Source organism: Bactrocera oleae, chromosome 3, assembly GCF_042242935.1.
Source record: "Bactrocera oleae isolate idBacOlea1 chromosome 3, idBacOlea1, whole genome shotgun sequence".
NCBI classification, from domain to species: Eukaryota; Metazoa; Arthropoda; class Insecta; order Diptera; family Tephritidae; genus Bactrocera; species Bactrocera oleae.
Window position 1 is genome coordinate 4,239,001 of NC_091537.1, and position 19,848 is coordinate 4,258,848.

Below are 19,848 nucleotides of genomic sequence, written 5' to 3' on the forward strand. Positions count from 1 at the left end.
TGCAAAGTCAACAAAGCAACTTTGCTTTAAGTCAATGGTGACGACATTTCAGCGGAGTATTGGAGCTGATCGAGCAAAAGGTGAAACGAACACAATTGAACGGTGATCTGTAACAGTGAACAGCAGGTTGACTCATATGCGTACAAATTGGCATCGAAATGGAGGCGGAAGTGAGCATATAACGCAGAGAAGGTGGCGCGATCAATGCGCAAGATATGTGACTTTAAAGAAAGCAAAGAGGCAGCGGCGCTTGAAAGTTTCGTAAGCGCAAGCACTATGCGCATGTGTAATTAAAAAATGGAAAAGCGATCGTTTACTGAAGCGCGTCGCATGGTTTAAATTGCAAGGTAGCGATCCTCTATCTACGATCAGCGATCAGCAAGCAAGCGATCGATCGATTTACGCTGTTGCTGTGCTGTTCAGCGCCGACATAGGCAGCGCCTTAATTTCAGGCACACATATGAGTACTTTTTACTGCCGCGCTTCACTTTTTCGCTGGACTTTTTACAGTTTATTACTTTTAATTTTACACTTTTTTCGTTGAACGACTTTCGTGGCACCAACACAAGGCGCAACATAAGCGCGCTCGATATGCGTTTGCGTACAACTTGAAATATGCCAATATGTACAAAAGTTTCGGGTTGTCCGTGTGATACATATGTATACACACACATTGCGCGACCACTTAGGTGAAGAAAAGATCGGTGATCGGTCCGTAAGTTGCGCGTACGGCTTGTCCGACAGCCTGCCTATTTATTTATTTATTTATTATATTTGCTGAATGCTTGCTTGCGTTGGTGCGTTACTGAAGCGAAACAAGTGTTTAGTCACCCAGTTGCTGTTAGTCGCGTTCGTCTGTCCAGTGCAGCGTCTGTCCCCAGCAGGCAGGTACTCATTCGTAAAATGGGTGCTCCTCGCAAGTCGCTCTGTTGTTGGGCTTGTGAAACAACTCGTAAATTCTTACAGCCGCGACTTATGAGTATATCTTCGCGTCTGCGCGTATGTGTGTATCGGACTGTGAGCTATACTTGTGCTGTCACTGCGCGCAATGGACGCACCCCATTCAACCGAAATTCCTACTAAGTTTAAGACAACAGACAAAAAAGCACATACATATGAGGTAATTGTTGTTGTATATCGTATAACGTTTTTATTTTTTCTTTGCTGCGCAATACACCTTGAATCGGTTGTGGCGCTAGCGCTCACTGCCTGCCACCGGTGTTCCATCATTTGAGTTGACCATATTTGGTTAGGCTTCATTGAAGGTGCACCTTTGTTACGCTTGTGCGCAACACAGCCGGCAGCAAGTACTCATAAGTCTCAGACATACATACATATTTACATAAAATGTGGCAAGTACGCGTCGTGGTGTGCAATGAGGCGTCGCATACGCTACATATGCTCACAAGCTCGTAAGTTTGTCTTTGACCGCTGTACGCTGTCTTGTCTTCGACTCATCTCGAAGTCAGCTCATTTCAATATCCGTGCTCTACTGTTCGTTTGGTATTTAATGTTCTGTGTTGTGGGGAACTGCGTCTGGTGTAGTGGGTGAAGTCTGATTTCCGGCAAAATAAATTAAACTTTTAGAATTTTCAACGTTCAACCGAACAAGGGAAGCATGAAATTAAGTTGGCTTAATTAGTGTGTTCATAAATGGCATGAGGAAATCGACTGAGCTTTGCCTCAGACACATGTGTAGAGGACATATTTTGAAAGCAATTCTAAATTTACACTATGCAAGTAAATTATTTCTTTTGATTACAGAAATACAAGCTAAAACAATTAAACTTCAAAATTTTATGGCAGGATTGGCAAGCAACAAGTATTTAGACGTGCTTTTATGTCAATCTATTTAATTTAGTTTCTTGAACTCAGCGCGTAGAAGCAGCTATATATATTAAAAATCGATTCAAGATATCAAGACTTTAAGGTAGCTGAGCTGTTAGTTGGATTGGAATTCTAGACACTTCCAAGTCTACTAATTATTTGTTGTATATCTTATAAACTAAAACCAGTTAATGGCGAATCGAAAGTTCATACTCTTTAAAGTTTGACGAATCGAACACTACTATTGTATATTATCATTTGGGAAAACTTATCTTATGGTGATACAAGTTCCAATATTATTTTTTTAATACATGGTTTTATGAATCTGTATCTCTCGGTGTATAACAAAAATAAGTTATGCTATATGGCATTAGAAAGATTAGATGTCGTACGAAAAAAAACTTCTCATCTAGTTTGGGATTGCTAAACTCAATATTATTTCAGCCCGCATGAAAGATGAATACCAGCAAAGAAAATATCGTTGATAATAAAATCAAATCCCATGCACCCAAACTCTTAATTTTGACCTATTCCTCAATTGGACCGTCTAAAGTAACTAATCGCCCAGAAGAGACTAGCAATAAGCCTATAGGAGAGGAATGGTGTTCCATCAGGTCTACGGCAGGCCATACACATTGATAGTGACTCACCAGAAGCTTCGGGAGCTTGGTTGAGAGATTCTTATGCATCCACCTTATAGATTGGACTCGCAATAAATTGGTTACTCACCGTTCCTGTCTATGAAAAATGATTTTTCTGGTGAATTTTTCTCCAATTTTTTCCCCAACAGCGACGAAGCTTCCTAGCATACATTTTAAGCCAAATTAATAGATTTCCTTTTAATGGAGCTTAGAAAATACATGTCTGTCCACAGCTGAAATCTGTAATGTTTGAAAGTATTATTTCCCATTAGTCTACAATTTTTTGACCCGAAGGATTTGACTTTCATTGTTTGTTTCTTCTGCACCTAAAATGTTTGAACATAGTTCATGTTACTTTAGCCAAGTAGCATTTCAGTGGTGAACCAATTTATTTCGAGGTACCCCTCGATTTAAATAGATCAAGAATTTCTGTATAACACTCCTGAGTGACATAAATTTCTAACAGCTCAATGATTCCAAGTTCGGACAATCCTCAGTTGGAGAGGTTTGGAGATAGATAGGAGAGAGGTCAGTCATGAACTTACGATGCCAAGTTTTTTTTTATAGTGAATGGCAGGCGACGTTATGATAGATCTGATATGATTTTGGCAGAACAGATACATGATGAGAGGAATAAAAGGGTGCAAAGTTTTTTATAGTTAACCATATTTATGATATTCTTCAAAACCAATACGACTTCGGTTCTGCTGGACTCAGCTGTGCCCAGGTGAATCACTCTGCTGATATATGTATTCATATATGTTTATGCAAAAGTATATTTTTAGTTTTGTCTTATATCTATTTTCGAAAACGCGCTTAGGTCATAGCAATTTAACAGTCAACTAGGTCTATCAATAGTTTCCATCTGCATTTAATTGAGAGCTATTAATAAATTACATGATTTACATGTGAGAAACCAAAGAGGCGGCAATTAGGCAACAGAACAGGACCACAAATGTAGCAAATAAATTAATAGCAACAACAAAAAATAAATAAAATACTGTCATTGCTAGATAAAAAATATTAAGGCAGCACACAACTGGCGGTGGCAGCCAAATTGGTGAAAAAATGCACGCATAGACACACAGCCACACATGCACATAAATATATCTATACCTAACCTATGAGACATTCCCACCATAAAACACCGGACGATTTCATAAAGACACATTAAATAATTGAATGTTGTTGGTTGTTGGTGGCAGGGCCAAACGTTAGATGCTGCTCGTGATGCCACGCCAGCGATAAGGTATTAAAAAGCAATTATAACAACAAATCTGTAAACATACGGAAAAAATTATTGTGGATTTAACGCAACATTTAGAAGGTAATAAAAACACTTCGAAAAATTAACATAAAAATGTCACAAGATTTACTTACGCAGCATTGAAGAAGGAGCGCTGAGAGGAGGCAAACTGTGAGTTTGGCGAGACAAATAGCGATGTTTGAGGTCTGTAGGTAGCAGGAGTTGCGCTGGGACTGAGCGAAATGAGTAATAAAGTGAAGTGTAGTGTGGTGGCGAACTCCCTTCTATCACATCGATATATAGGTATATATGACTATATATGTATGTGTTATGGACTTGATGTTGTCACCCACTAATACTGCGTCATTCGCAATTTGATCGCTTTCGGCAGATCATTTCAGCGGGTAGTCCTAATATTGAGCCTACCGCACTGCCAGCCTATATGACTCTTTTTCTGTCTCTCTCTCCCTCTGTCGCACGATTGGTTCACCGATCGAAGTTACGATCAATCGAACTACATAGCGTTTCAACACAGCACCGAAATGGCAATCAATTCAAATGTAAACTTTGTGTTAATTCGGCTATAAATTAAACCTTCGCATACAATAAATCCTACAAATGTACAAAAATACACAATTACATAAAAATTATTGATGACAATGTAGTGTGTACACATATGTGTGTGTATGTGTGTAAAAGCCATAAAACTCACTTTCAAACAATTATTGTGTATAAGTCACTTTTGTGTGCTTTTAATCCACAAAACGCTTCGAGACGTCAGAGTTCTGCAATAAAAGTAGAGAATAAAACTAAACTAAAATATTAAAGAAAAAGGGAGAAGTTGGCAAAGTGGAGTTTAGGATTTGAGTTTCAAGTCATTAAAGTGAGAAGCGGCAGTAAAAACGGTGAGTGGAGGACTTTTGTTTGGAGCAGTGTTCTCTGCGACTGCTCACAACACCATCAAGCAGGTAGACAGGATTTTAGAACAGGCTACTCTACAAAGCGGTGTAGAAGGAGGGTGACCCCAGCAGCCAAAATTTAAATTTCTATTTTTTCCATATTCTCACATTTATTTCATTTCATCTTTGCTTTGGCGCCACAGCAAGTCTTTTAAAAATCTCATCACAGTTCTATCGTAGCCGATGCGCAGCGAGTGCTGAGCAATGTGTGTCACTTAAATATGATTAAATATGGATTTACTCATCATAAATGCGCTTTCATGAAGTCATAAGCTTAATTTTTATCGTAAAGCGCATGTGTGTTTTGTTATCGCGGCACTTAAGTAAATCTTTGAAACTGTCAAAAAGTCAAGTCTTCGACCGATTTGTTGATAAAGCGATAAAAACTAAATGCGAAAGCTATTAAATCATATAGAAATGTGTTGAGAAGTGTTGTGAATTTGATATACTTAAACAACAAAAATATGTTCTTCAATAATTAATTTTATAATGTGCTTAATAACTTATTACTTTTTTACGAGAGAAGCAAATCTTCTTTAAAGATAGGTGCGCCTAAGTTTTGAGCGCTTACTGTGCATAACAGACAGCAGTAACTCAGTGTTTCCTTTTTCACTTCATCACATACAACTATTTTCAGCCTCTTAAATAAGTCTCATTGATCATTACTAAATAAAAAATTCTGTGCTTTTGCAGCTTTTATTCCGTTTACTCAAAATTTACGCAATTTTTGGAGACTTTGTAGGTTAGATTAGGTTAAAAGGCCGATTCTAAGCACCAATACGGACACCACTTGGACAATTTAGAGCGCCGGTTCGTTTGATACCCAAAATTCGTATATATTGAGCATAATTTTACAATCTACCAAAAATTATTTTTCGCCTAATATCAGTGTCTGCTATCTTTCCTGGTTCGCCGAAAGTATGACTGCGGAGATGTCTTGGCTCAGTCTTGCAACAACTGGAAAATGGAGGTTAAAGTGCTTGCATGTTTTTACCTATCCTTCCTCCATCCAACTTTGATATTTTGCGTCAGACAAGATGTTTTGCTTATTGGAAAATGTCCAGTAAGAGTTTCCACCTAAGATTGCGTCAAGATGAACCTTACTAAGAGCAAATAGTTCGGTGAATCTTTTGTATTCTAGGCCAGAAGATCTCATCAGAAAGATCTCGTCATGGATCAACTACTGCCAAGTCCACGCCAGGTTCATTGTTTAACTAACTTAAAAGACCAACAGGGATACCCCTCATTCTCACTCCGATCTAAGTGCGGTAGTTCCATGCGATTCCGCTATTGATAGTGAAGACAAACACTCCTTGACTAACTTTGAGTTTACATTGAGCGAACTCAACACTAGTATTGCCGCTCTGCTGTTGGAGTGAGGTGCACAGTTCCCTGAACGAGGCTGTACTTCAGAGACGCGCGCCTACTGTTACCTTAATGGTAGCTACTTTTACCTGAAAAACACTGCAGTGATCCGGTTGTCTAAAATTAAGTTCCATACAGAAAACTCCCCTTTTTTGGTTTATATTTCTTCATATATTTTTTCAGCTATAAAAAGTATTTTAAGCTTTTTTACATATCTGAACAGAGTTCAAATTGAAATCTGTTCACATTCTGGAGTTTGATTTTAATATATAATATTTTGTAGACTAGCGAAGAAGTTTCTTTGACCTAAAGTAATAGCAATGTACGACGCTGATAAACTCACATCTTTCTTTGTTATTATAGGCAAGGTTAGGTCTTTGAAACTGAGAACTTAACATACACAACAAAGAAATGCAAAGTATATTTTACGGAATACTGGGAGAAAATTGAAGTGGCTCTGTAACGGCATAGGGTTTACTGGCCGAAAATCAAGCGACTGTTTTATCAACGTCAGTCTGCTGCGAAGCTTACTCTCTCGCTCTCTCTTTCCAGTTCTACAAGTAAATAGCCCGCGGCCGTCGTAATAGAGTTCATAGATATAGTGAAAATTGTACGGCGGGTTCGATGGTGTAGAAGTCTGAAGTCTGAAGTTTTACTGCTTTGAATCTCGGAGATTTACGAATTTGTATTTAAACTTGATTGTCTTATATTAAGTCTTACTAATGAACTTTTTTAAATAAATTTAGTTACAAGAAATTTTAATTATTTTATAACCAGTAATATTCTCAGTACATCCAACAATATACTTGTATTTTTTTACAATAGAAGCTTCTTCTCACCAAACCGCAAGATAAAAGTAGATGATTCTGATAGAAGAGTACCTTGAAAAAATATTCCCACAATTTGCCAATTCGCTTGTTTGCATAGCAAATAGTCATCAATCAAAATAACCCAAAAATGCAAGTCAAAAACGACGATGACAATAACAACAACAACAGCAGCACAAGCAACAAAGGTGACTTTAGTTGCAAGCTAAGTGCCTCACTGAAACTAACTGTATTTCCATAAACAAGGTGCATCTGCCCGGTTAGGCAATGAACCGAAATTATCGACGAGGCAGGATTACCTAATTGGCGGCGGGGCTGGCGGGTGCGGGTAGCAGGAATTTGCTGATTATTTCATAACTCCCGCCAGCAACTTGTTTCACAAAAACAAATGCAAAGTAAACACTGACTCTGCGATGGCTGATGAATGCTTAGCAATGATGACTGCCGGCTAAAGAGAGTAGAAACAATCAAGCTTATATTTGTTGGTACAAAAGCAAGAACAAAAACCCGGAGTTTGGTAGCATTTTGGGCAATCACAACAAAAACAACACGAACAACAAGCAAATAGACGAAGGCTGTGTAAACAGTAGTTTTGCGGCGGGTCGAAAGCGAAAAAAGTATAATACTCAAAAGCAACAACAACAACAAACGATTACAAATCTTTTTTAACAGTTTCAATTTGTTTTAGTTACCAATCGATGACTCGTTTGCAGCACTCTGCCACCACAGCGCCGTTCACCGTTGCTTATTGCAATCGCTACTATTGTTTTTGTTGTTATTGCTAGCATTCGCGACGCCAAATTCAATTTGATGGCGCATTGATTAAACGCCACCGTCGCCAAAGTAGTCGACAATGCTGCCAGACCGCAAACTGCCAAACTGCAGCAGCAGCGACATGACAGCTCAATTTGTTGCTAACATTTGTGGCAAGCACAAGTTGTTGGTTGCAAGTGGCCAACAGCTAAGCCGTCGTCGATATTGTTGCACACGACAAAACAGTTACAAAAACAACAAGCGAATGCCAAAACTATGATTAGCCCGCTGAATATTGCGCAATTTGAACTCGCCACAAATCGTGGCAGTCAACAGCGGCTCCAATAACAACAACGACAGCGCTGGACATGCAAAATTTGAAATTTATAACAACATTGCTTTTGTGCAGTACTTTGACAACGATCGCGTAATCGCCCTCAATCCATCAATAAAATCGGCCATCACGAGCGACCTGCCCCTGCCACCGCCGTCACCATCGCCACCACGTATACTAGCAACACCACTACTTATAAACGCGCAAATATTTGTGCAGTCATCGGCGCTTCCATTGGCCCTTTTCGCTGACTCAACGCATTCGCTTTTACAGTTATTTCCACTCTGCTTCTTTTTCAGCTGATTAACTGCCACAATTGTTGTTGCTCGTATTGCCGCTGCAGGAGCTCACTCGTTGCACTCTGCCGCGCCACCACCGGCATTCTCAAACAGCGAGCTGCAATCTAGCCAACTTGTCACTTCGACATATTACCGTTATTGATAAAATAAAGTGGAAAATATCAGCTGTAACCCATAATGTTGCATGCAACATATTTTTTCTTGACATTTTTAGCTGAAACTGTTTATTTCTTTATTGTTTGTGTGCACTTTGTGGCGCTTGGCAGCTAATTTGGAAATATTTGCTGTAATTTTTACTGCCTTCTTTGTCTTCTCTGCCCTTACTTGTTCAATTTGAACATTTTTAAGTATTTGTGTTCATCCTTGAGGCGTTGCATGAGTCTCATTAGTTTGCATTAGACATGTATTTGCATTTGCATTTCAATACCTTTACATAGTTGGTTGTAGTTCTTACACATAATATATTATATATATATATAAATATATTTATATATGATCGTATGTGCTTGTAAATATTATTGATTTTCTGTGTTCAAAATTTTTATGACAACTTTGTGTTTTGAATTTCAATTAATGGTGTGGGTGAAGAACTTTATAGTAATTAAATTAAAAAAATTCGTATTTGTTATTATGGCGATATCGAAATTTCTAAAGTCAACTGGATGTAAATACAGTGAATGCAAAATACAGTATATTGTTAAGAATCCACTAAAAATACGAGAATTGTCCAATTAATATTTAGCCTGTCCACCAGATGGCGCCACTGTCGCAAGAGAATTTTACAACAAGGTGCTGTAAAATTTTTAAGCTCATCAGACACATGGCTTTGCTTTGACAGCGTGTGAAAGAGAGCGACCGGGCATTTAAGAAAATAGAAAAAGAGCAATGTCGGCCGATGTTTCGAATATTATTTTTGGAAGGAAAATCGCGTAATGAAATCAAGAAGCATACAAATGCTATTGAAACTTCAGCTTCGATGATGAGTGTTATAAATTGGTTTAGTGAGTTTCAACGTGGTCGTACCAATGTTGGTGTGACAAAAGTTCACAATTGAAGAGGGCGAGACAGCCAAGACAATAGACATCTCAAAAGATAATATAATTCTAAATGAAATATTTTCATAAGAATGCTTTGCTTACTCCAGACAACCAGCGCATCCATGAAATCGCATCACAGTTGTCGTTGTCAATCAATAGAAATCCCAAGCAGTTTCTGCGTTCTTTCGTTATAGATGAAACGTGGATTTTCTGGTATGCACCAGAGACCAAGTAACAGTCGATAGATAGTGTTGCACCTTGGAAACTGCTCGGAAGCAGGCAAAGACTGACCTATCGCTCAAAAAATGTATGACTACCGTTTTCTGGATATCATACGATGTGTTCTACTTCGATTTCATGGTGAAGGACGAAACGTTTGCAAGGCTCTACTATGCTGAATTATTGCGATAAGACAACGCCGATGACATTTGACGAAAACTTGAAGAAAAAGGTGAGGATTTGAAACCAAATCGCTCAAGTTTCTAAGGGCGATAGGTTTTTGCTTATGACGACTTCGAAACCATTGCTTGAAGCAACCACATAGTTAGTTCTGCTTCCTTTTACGATACTATCATTGTCGTTTACAACCAAAGCTTTCTAGATAATTTCGTCTAACTTAGCACCCATATATGCTTTCTTTGACAAGTCATTTGTTTCCAGTAGCTACTCTTTCATACACTATATATAAATCTGACACTTAGTCAGAGAAGCTGAAATCGACTGTACTATTCACATACTACTTTGCAACGCCGCAAACACTACTATAATAACCCACTCCTGGCAATAGTGGGCACAGTAGCGCCGCGTGTCTGTCATAATTAAAGCGCTCCATTAGGCATACAACTCTCTACACCGCGTTCCACACGCCTGCCCGCAGGCATTTGCATGTGGAGTATGGTGCAGCCGCAGGTTGTCTCGCAATCAAAGCGTAGCAAGTCGGAGGCTTGGCGCGGCAACGCAAGCTGCCTGTGCGTTGACCTTAATCCCTGCCATATTTGATTTGCGTTGCAGAAATCGATGCACGCGTGCGACACTAATGATGTGAGCGTAATGCGAGCGCAAGTGCGCACAGACAAAAAAAAAAAAACAAAAAACTGGTGACGGTGCTGGTGACGTAGATGTTGCTCTTGATGATGTTGTTGACGCTAGCGGCGCTGTTGGTGAACGCACAGTCGTGTGGCGTGCGTTTGTGCAACGCAGCGCGGCAAGCAGCTTTATGCGAAATTAAGCAGCTGAAAAGCAGCGCGAATTGCAGACAGTTACTGGTGATGGTAAATGTTTTTTGTTCTTGCATTGTGCGCTTCCATCGCTGCTGTTACCTGTCGTTAATTGCACAGGAAGTTTGGCATGCCAACGCGATGACGCGTTCAGGCGCCAAGTGGCGGCGTTCGAGAGCGCTACCCGCGCATTCTACGTGTCGACTTCTGCATCAGTCTTTTCCTTTTTCTTACTGTTTTACCTCATAAATGGCAGACTTAAGCCACAAACTGGTTTGTCATTAAACGCAAATGGACCGAGGTGACTTTGCGTCCAACATACGGACGCCACTGTCAACATATCGCATTGTTTGTGTCACCTCAGTCGTGTTGTAGGCATTTTTTCGCCTTACTGTTGGCCGTTATTGTTGCAGCTTTTCTTGTAGGCTGTTCTTGCCGCTTGTGTGCGTATTAATCACGCCGATTTGCTTGATATAAACGTATGATTTTTGCGCCTTTTCATGGCGTACGTATTAATAATTTCACTACGCTTCTTTTAGCTTCTTATCTGTATCTCTCTTGTGTTCCCCTTCTCCTTGTGCTTTGAGTGCAATTTATCTCTACCACCTTTGGCGACCATCACCTCGTCGCAATCAACTCTTAATGGCACACTTTTGCCACTCGCTGGCTTATTGTTGTTTTAATTGTTATGGCTGTTGTTGCCATTTTCACAATCTCCAAGCCAAATTTGACACAAACACATGTGCAACACTTGCCAGCAATTAATCAAATACAGTTGCCGGCATAATTAGTTGATGGTATCCCACTAGCGGTCGCTGGCTGGTGAAGTGTTGGAGCGAGAGGGGCGCCTCGCTGATTGAGCAGGCAAAGGGCGCTCACATTTAATGGATGAAATTAAGCTGCAACGGATTTACCGTATGTGCCACAGATAAGCCGCGCGCGAGTGACAAGTGATACAGGTGGTCGCCATTAAAGGGTGCTGCTTGTCGTGTATGTTGCGTAGGTGTTTTGCTGCGGGCTCACCCGAAGTTATGAGTGCGATAAGCCATAATGGCAAAGTTAATAAATAAGGTGTAGGGATTTAAGTGAATTGAGAACTTTTGATTTGATTCAGGCACGCGGCATACGGGATGCGAAGTGAAGAATGGAATTTTGAGAAATTTTTGCAGATAAGAAATGTAATTAAAAATAACTTGATTGTAGTTTATTTAAGTTTGTAGAGCAAGAAGACTCTGCTATGGATCAATATGGGTGTAGATTTCTTGTTTGAGTTGAGTGTCAATTCTTCTTACCAATAAATTGCTTTAGTATTTAACTTGTGATACTAAAATCTTTGAGTTAGTGATAAGTTCCTTTTTAAGTACTTTCCTTAGTCCATTTCTGCAGTGTATCTTAATCGAAATTTAGAAATAAACTTATGTCAAAAAAGATTATTCACTTCATTGATGTAATTGGCACTTTTAACTGAATATTTATAATATTATTATTCGTGCCACATCAGTTTCCTTGGTAATGTGAGCATATATGCGTATGCATGTGACAACTGTAAAATCCAATTCCAAAATTACAAAAAAAAATCTTAACATTTACACCCTGGACAGGTGATGTTAACTCACCCCCGTCGCTCGAACACCTTCACACAAACACAAACGCACTGACGTTCAATATAATATGTGACATATTAATGAGTTGCAAGTCCGGTGAAGGAGTGCGGCTGAGCGCCTGCCAGTCGTGTGCCAGCATCTCTCGGCTGACGGAGCACGAAGAACACAACGAAATTAACGACAATAATTAAGACAGTGCAGAACAAGTCATTTATGAGGAATACTCATGAGCAACAACAATAACAACAAAAGTAACGCCAGTCAAGCGCGAAAGTATCGAATTCCCATTGGCACCAACGGTCGCCAGCAGCCAACAACTCTTTCGAGCTGCAGCCTGCAAACCGAAGCAAAGTTAAGTGAAATAATGTACACAAGTAGGTATGTGTGTGTGTGACTCTGCGTAGGTGTGAAATGTGTTTGTGCATCAACAGCTGGACACATGTCCTTTATACGCTGGCGTGTCGCATGCCGCATGCCACATGCAGCGCAATCAACCCCCTTCCCCATTTACATACTCCAACAGACCAAACTATGGTGGTGGTGGCGGTGGAGTTGCCAGCTATTTTCAGTTTGCGCTGCAAGTGCGTATGTATGTGTATGTGTGCGTCAGTGTGGCATATTGATTACTTTTGTGTCGTTGACGCCACTACTACGAAAACAAACAAAACACAAATAATACAAGTACAGCACACAATCGACAAGTAACGGAAGAACAGCAGAAGACAAAAGCAAAAACAATAACAATATGCGTAAATGGAGAAATAATAGTTGCACCGGTCCGATTCACAGATTTCCGAGGAATTGCGGGTGGCAGCTGTTGCCGGTGTAGTAGTTGTTGTTGTTTTACTGAAAATGATTCAAACGCATCAAAATGCTAAAAGGATAACTATTTTGAGGCTGCAAATGACAACAATTGTTGTTAGCCTTCGATCTACATATATGTATGTATGTATGTACGTATGCTTTTGTGTGTGTGTGTGTTTATGCCGTGATTTATATGTGTCTACTCAATTATCGGGGATTTCGTTCCTCTGACGTTGCTAATTCGTTGGCTTAGTGGGCTGGCGCTTGGTTGGAGTTAAGTGGGCGAATTTAGAAGATAAGCCAATGATTTAGAAGTGTGAAGCTATTTAATTTATTCAGCTATCTTAGCTTTGAAGCTATAGAAGATCCAACTTATCGAAGGTCTTAAGTTAATGACTATATGCAGCGTCATTTCTTCTTCATGAGCAGCTTCTTGGAGAGAATATTACTTGTACGAAATTTTCGATAACTCAAAAACTGATAGATTAGACCGCGTATATGGTATATGGATAGACAGATAGATAAATTTACTTATATATATACTGTAGAGAGTCTCCAACGTATCTTTCTAGATGTAACAAACTTCGTGACACTTAATAGACCCTGTTTAGAGTTTAAAACTATGCGTTGAACACACATTGAGATCTCGACGTGAATACTTTTACAAAGAGAAAGGGTGGAGGGAGCGCTTTGTGCTCTTGTCTAGGCGTATTCATACCCCTGCTCCGTAAAGCAGTTTGAGCTAAGCAATGAATAAGTGTCCAAAGGTAAAGCCGTAGTAGCCGCCTAGAAAAAGTTTGAGGAAAAATACAAGTAACAGTACTAGGAGCCTTTGTATGCTTCTGGTATATATTTTCTTTATTTTAGGCAATAGTCTGAAACTAAAATAAGGTAAATAAAATACCCAAAGGTAAAAGGCTGAATGTACAAAGTCCGAAAATTCTTAAATTCTAGGTTTTTAGTTTGAGAACGCGATATAAAGTCGACACTAAAGATGCCAAATCACATATAAATACACATATATATCTCTGAAGACCAAAACTATTTCATATGCGCTTATCAGAAAAGAAGCTTTTCAATAACGAAAAGAAAGCTATAACTTATCTATCGGCTGTTTGAGCTTAAGCACAAAATTTGAGAGGGGATTATTGATTGGGATTGGGATATGTAAGAATTCACAAAAAATTTTTGGGCTAGTGTAAATAGTATATACCCATATTGTCTAAGTGCTGACAGGAAGATACGTATATGGTTTTAGTATTAACTCATTGGGTCAAAACCTTAAACAGAGAGGAATCAGGTGTTATGCCGTCAGAACCTTATGTAGATCTCTAGAAAATTAATCTTCTAAAGTAAAACGGTTGAAAGTTAAAGTCTGTCTGACTAACCAAATTTTATTCACAGATTCTTACGATAATAGAATCCACAAAAGTATAGGGTTTCCGGATATATCTGTCACAAATTACGTAATTTGTTTTTAAACATCCTCCTTCACATTTAAAGCAATCATTCAACGAATTTATTGCAACAAAATCTCAAAATCGATAAATAAATATTTACTATTATTAAACTCTTAATAACTTAATGACTATACAATTAAATTTAATCTCTACTAATAAACACATTTTGCATTGTTTTGCCAAGAAAAAATAGTTTGCACCTCGGGCTACCGCAAGCCGACAAATGTACGGTTAAGCATAGATGTTTGCCACTTGCGATTTTGCATTGTTGGCACATGCAACGTGGTAGAAATTCAATAGACAATTTTTCAAATAAAACTTTACGCAAAACTGCAGCAGAGGCAATTGCAGCCAACAGCCAGCCACAAGCTGCTTAGGCCAATGCGCGTATGGGCTAGTCAGACAGGCGGTGAGTGTGACCGTCCGCCTACATATATACGCCATGAAAACACGAATATGTGTGCGATTGTGTGTGCGTTCACACTTCTTGCCCACCAACGTCTGCGTGTCGGACAGTTAAATTGCATTTTGCAACCGTTAATAAAAACATCAACTCTATTGGGAAGTCGAAATCTCGAAGCGACTGCCAACAAATGCCTCTCGCTTTGACTCACCACACACACACACACGCACACGCTCAAAGTGTTGCAGAAAATAAACTCATCATAATCATTAAAAATTGTGGGTGCTAAACAAACGTCAGTTGCATTTGTGAGGCCAGCGTTTGCCTTCGGTCGATTGAACGCACAGCTGAGAGGTTGGTTAGTGGCTTGACCTCTGTGACACTGTATCGGTAGTCGGACGCTAGTCGGAAAATGAAGCTGCATTATTGAAGCGATTAGTTGGCTGCAGTCAGAGAAATTACTCTGAGCGAAGTTATTTTTTAATTTTTGCTGAAATTAGATGATTGTTGGAGAGATCTTCAAGTATCATCTAGATTTTTTATAGCAGACGGCACAGCATACTCAAGGGGATCGATAATGAAGTTCTAATGAAACCTGAAGATAATGAGAAAACTAAGATCTTACTTCTTTCAAATAAATTGATAGAAAAAAAAGCGTGCTAACACAGTTTTCGTCAGTATTTTTGAACTAATCTTGAAATAATCTTCCAAAGAATCCTAATATTATTCTAGATAATTTTAACCCATTAACTCCCATCGAAATTTACTGCACTTTTTTAATGCCAGTTTATGTTCTACTATGTATACTATTATCTTTAATGTCAGTATATAAAACTTTACTATATATGCATTAATAAATATATATTCCACCTTAAATATTTTCTTTCCATGTACTCACCAGATATACATAGTAAACAGTTAGCCATTATGCGCCAACTCAAAACATTGTGACCAGCATTCAATAAAAAATATGAATGGATTTGCGAAAAAATTGGTAATAATAATAAATGTGATTGCTAACAAGATAGTGGAAAAGCATAAAAAATGAAAATTATGCCATTCAATTGGATAGAAGATAAATGCTAGCAGGCGCTAATATTAAGAGTACAAGCAAAAAAATCCAAAAACAAAATTACAACATCTCATTGGTATAAACCGCAAGACGCTGATGCTCTGAGTAAACAAGCACATGCGTTGGCGGAGACCAAGAGAAGGATACTTGGCTTCAAAATTTATTGTACAGAAAATCACTGCTGGATATTGTGGCTAAAGGAGCAAGTGCGATGTGGTAAGTGGAAAAATTGGAAAATTTATGTGTTGTAATTTTGATATGTAGCTAATAGTAAACTATTATTTTGAAAACATTCAAACATTTTAGTTAACGAAAAATACCAATATATGTAAGCTTGTATCTGATATATAATATGTTTCCTGAACATTTCACAGTTATAAAAAATGTGGATGTAAATTTTGTTTGAAAATATTTTGAAAAGAAGTTGCTTTGCTTATGAATTAAAATTAGTGGAGATACACATTATGAAACTAAACTGTAATTTTAAATAGATAGCAGGGTTCATAGTTGAGCGTTCAAAATCGGGATTATCCAGTCTCAAATTTCCAGTGTATTCAAAATTCGTTCCTAATATATTAAATAACCTAAAACCATGCGAATGATTCTTTGCTTTTGTTTGTTTCCTGTTAGGAAAAGCAGCACTGATATACTTTAAACTCTCTGTTCCTACATTGAACGCTGAGAAACTTTTTTAAATGAAGTTGGAGTTGTTAGCCGATTGATACTGCGACTTTTAAATATTAAACCCGGCAAGTTTATTGGTCTATATAATTAAAATTGATCTCAACACACTTTATTACACACACTTATCATTACATTTAATTTTCCTTCATGGCCAAGAGTGTGCTTTCAATATTAAGTATCGAGGTCTTTAAATATTATACAGTTCGGCGAGTTCTTTACAGAGAACTATCGAGGCCAACCAAATTTATTTTATACTGTAAAACAACTTCTTCTGGATTGCTAAACCTCATGAACCAGGGCCTTCACATATGCTTGTTTCGGCTGGTTCTTTATAGAGATCCTACAAATTCCACCAAATTTATTTTATTCTGTAAAACTACCTCATTTTCATTGCTAAGCGGCATATATTTCACCGACATTTTTTTCTCATCGTCTAATACCTATTTAAATTTACTTAGAAATCACACACAGCCGATTCAAATCTTCTTGTGGTTTACCCTTCACTGTAAGTAGAATTAATCTTTAAATTTCAAAATTATATAATGTAATTTAGACGGAATCCAGTTTCAGTAACTATACATAGTTATTCAAACTATAGATGAGTTAAGGGTTTCTAACTGATTAATAATAGTGGTCACAAACTATTCACATAACAAGAACTCTAAACTGCATTAGTACAAGTGTACAGCGATTAAATATGCTTTCTCGGAACCAAAAATATATTTGCCACGTCTAGGTGGAACTTCAAGCTGTCGAAACAGTGGACTTGTGCCGGCGAAGCTGATCTGCAAAAAAGAAATACTGTGCTATCTATCGAAAAGATGTTCACCGTTTTCTGGGACTCGCTAGGTTTGATTTACATCGAACACTTGTGGGAGGGCAGTCTCAAGACTTTATTATGTACTGATGTGTTGTAAAAAACGGTTATTTTTGACGAAAAAATAAATGCTATTCTAGCATAACAATGCATCGGCTTAAGCCTCCGTCATCCTCACGGCCAAATTACTCGAATTGGGCTTGATGTTTTATGCACCGTATTCGTCAAATTTGCAACGTCCGATTTCGTTTTGCTTCTAAATTTTGAGAAGATCACTCTTGGAGGACTATGCTTTCTGCTTTTTATTTGCTTGTATCAAGATAGATGTAAAGAAATATTTGGCAACAAGAGTGGTTTGATATCACACTGTATTGCCAAACAACTTGAGCAAATAAGAAGAGCGACTGTTGAAGTCAATCTGTATGCAAAGCTACAGAAGAGTCAAAGGGACACAAAACACATGAATACTCGATTTATTACAGGATTTTCTCACAGGGTTGCATTTAAGTACATGCATATATATGCATATATATACTTATACACATGTATACATATAAAGGAATTCGTACGAAACTTACTAAGCTTATATTCTCAGCCAATACACCCTCGGGATATTTTTTTATACTAATTTATTGTTGCCACAAATGTTTCTTTAATGCTTTTCATTGCGATTTTGGCATTGATTTGATGGGCGCTGGCTGTGCTTGCTGTATTTTCAAAGTTTTTTATACCGTTTCAAGTTTTCCATAAACTATTTTTGAGCGGCAGCATTTTAGGTTAGTTTACCTAATTGTATAAAATTTTGCATTAGACATTTCATTCTACAAAATAATCTTGAAAAATGCTTCGATCAAACGAAAAAAATTTGCGTTGCTACTGGCGCTTTTTAGCGATTTTTCCAGCTGCTTACCAACTGTGCGTTAATTCATATAATTTCCGAAATAATCTGCGCTCAGAGGCGCAATGAAAATATCGTAATACAACAACGCCAACTAATATTATGTAATTACGTGAATGGCTGCATTGCCCAACAACAACAACAACAAAAGTAATTTATATATAATGAAAAATTTTTAAAAGTAAATCGCGAAAATTTTATTGCTGCTGCTGCTGCTGCAACACAGATGCTGGCCGACTGATAATTGCAGCTAATGCGCACATTCATTCATTGAATATGCAATTTTCTTTCTATTTTTGGCCCATTGTTACCACTGTGAGTTTATCGCATGGTGTTTCGGCTTTTGAAGTGCAAACATTTACAGATCGCGGTCAAGATCACAAGCTTACCGTTATACCACTAATAAATATTGCTGATAGGTAGGCATTTAGTCAGCACCGGCGAGTGATTTGGCTGCGGCTCCGCCAATTATTGCATCTCTTTTTTGCGTTTTACTTCCGATTGCAGCGCCGCAACTGTTTCGTTAATTTTGTAGAACTAATTGTTGCATTTGTGAATCGTAAATATGGCTATGTATGTATATGTGTGTGTGTGTATTTGAATGTTGAATGCTGCACTGTGTGGCATAATCGTTTGGCATTTATTCATGGTTAATTGTTCACCGCTTGGTTTGGCCGCAAATAGAGGTCATGAACAAGTGTTGCCGCTTTTATGGATCAATTCATAAATCGATAATGAGGCATTGTATAATATTATGGTTTTTTTTTCTGCAATAACTAAGTTGGTTTACCTTTGTTTATGTGCCCAAAAGTAGTACTAGCTGATAGTTTATTATTAGAAACAATGGACATTGGCATTGTCTTCGCAGAGGCGACATTAGATAAGTTACGAGGTAAGATTTCAGACACAAAAGAGCATGGAACAGAAAATGACAAGCTACCGAGGTTTACTACGGACAGTCGGTAAGGCTCTTAGGCTGAACTTGTTCCGAAATGCATCGTTTCTTTTGTAGTATGTTCTTGCTTATACTTGATTTTGGGTTCTACAGTGTTTATCCACATCACATATACTTTCATCTTCCGTCTGGAATTCAAAATTACCGCTCATTATTGACTGTTGTCAGTCGTGACAGTTTGTTGTGCATGTGTTGAAAAGTTCTTGGTTTCACTGAGAGATCGCGTCCCAAAGTTCTCGAACCTTGACATTGAGTACTAACCTTAGCTAGAATACTGTAAAAGTTTCATGTTATTTCATTCAATCGTTTTCAAGTAATTGGTTTCAAAGGCGCTAGAAAACTTCGCGAAAATGTTTGACATTGTGCTGGGTGACCATACCATAGATGAAATATGGACACATTCTTACACCCTTAAGTCCCCCTTTCAGTTGCCCCTTGAAAGTCGAATGACTTTTCCAAGGCGTCAGATTCAATAGAACAGCCGGCAAGATTTCAACTAGCTTTTTTTGGGAATCATATAAAATTGGAGTGCCGAGATCAAAGCCAGAACTATTTGGACTACTTCCCTCTTCATCGCAGTCGCTAAATTTGTCTCCTAGTGACTCTTTTCCAACTCGAAAATTGGCTTGTTGCAAACAAAACAAAA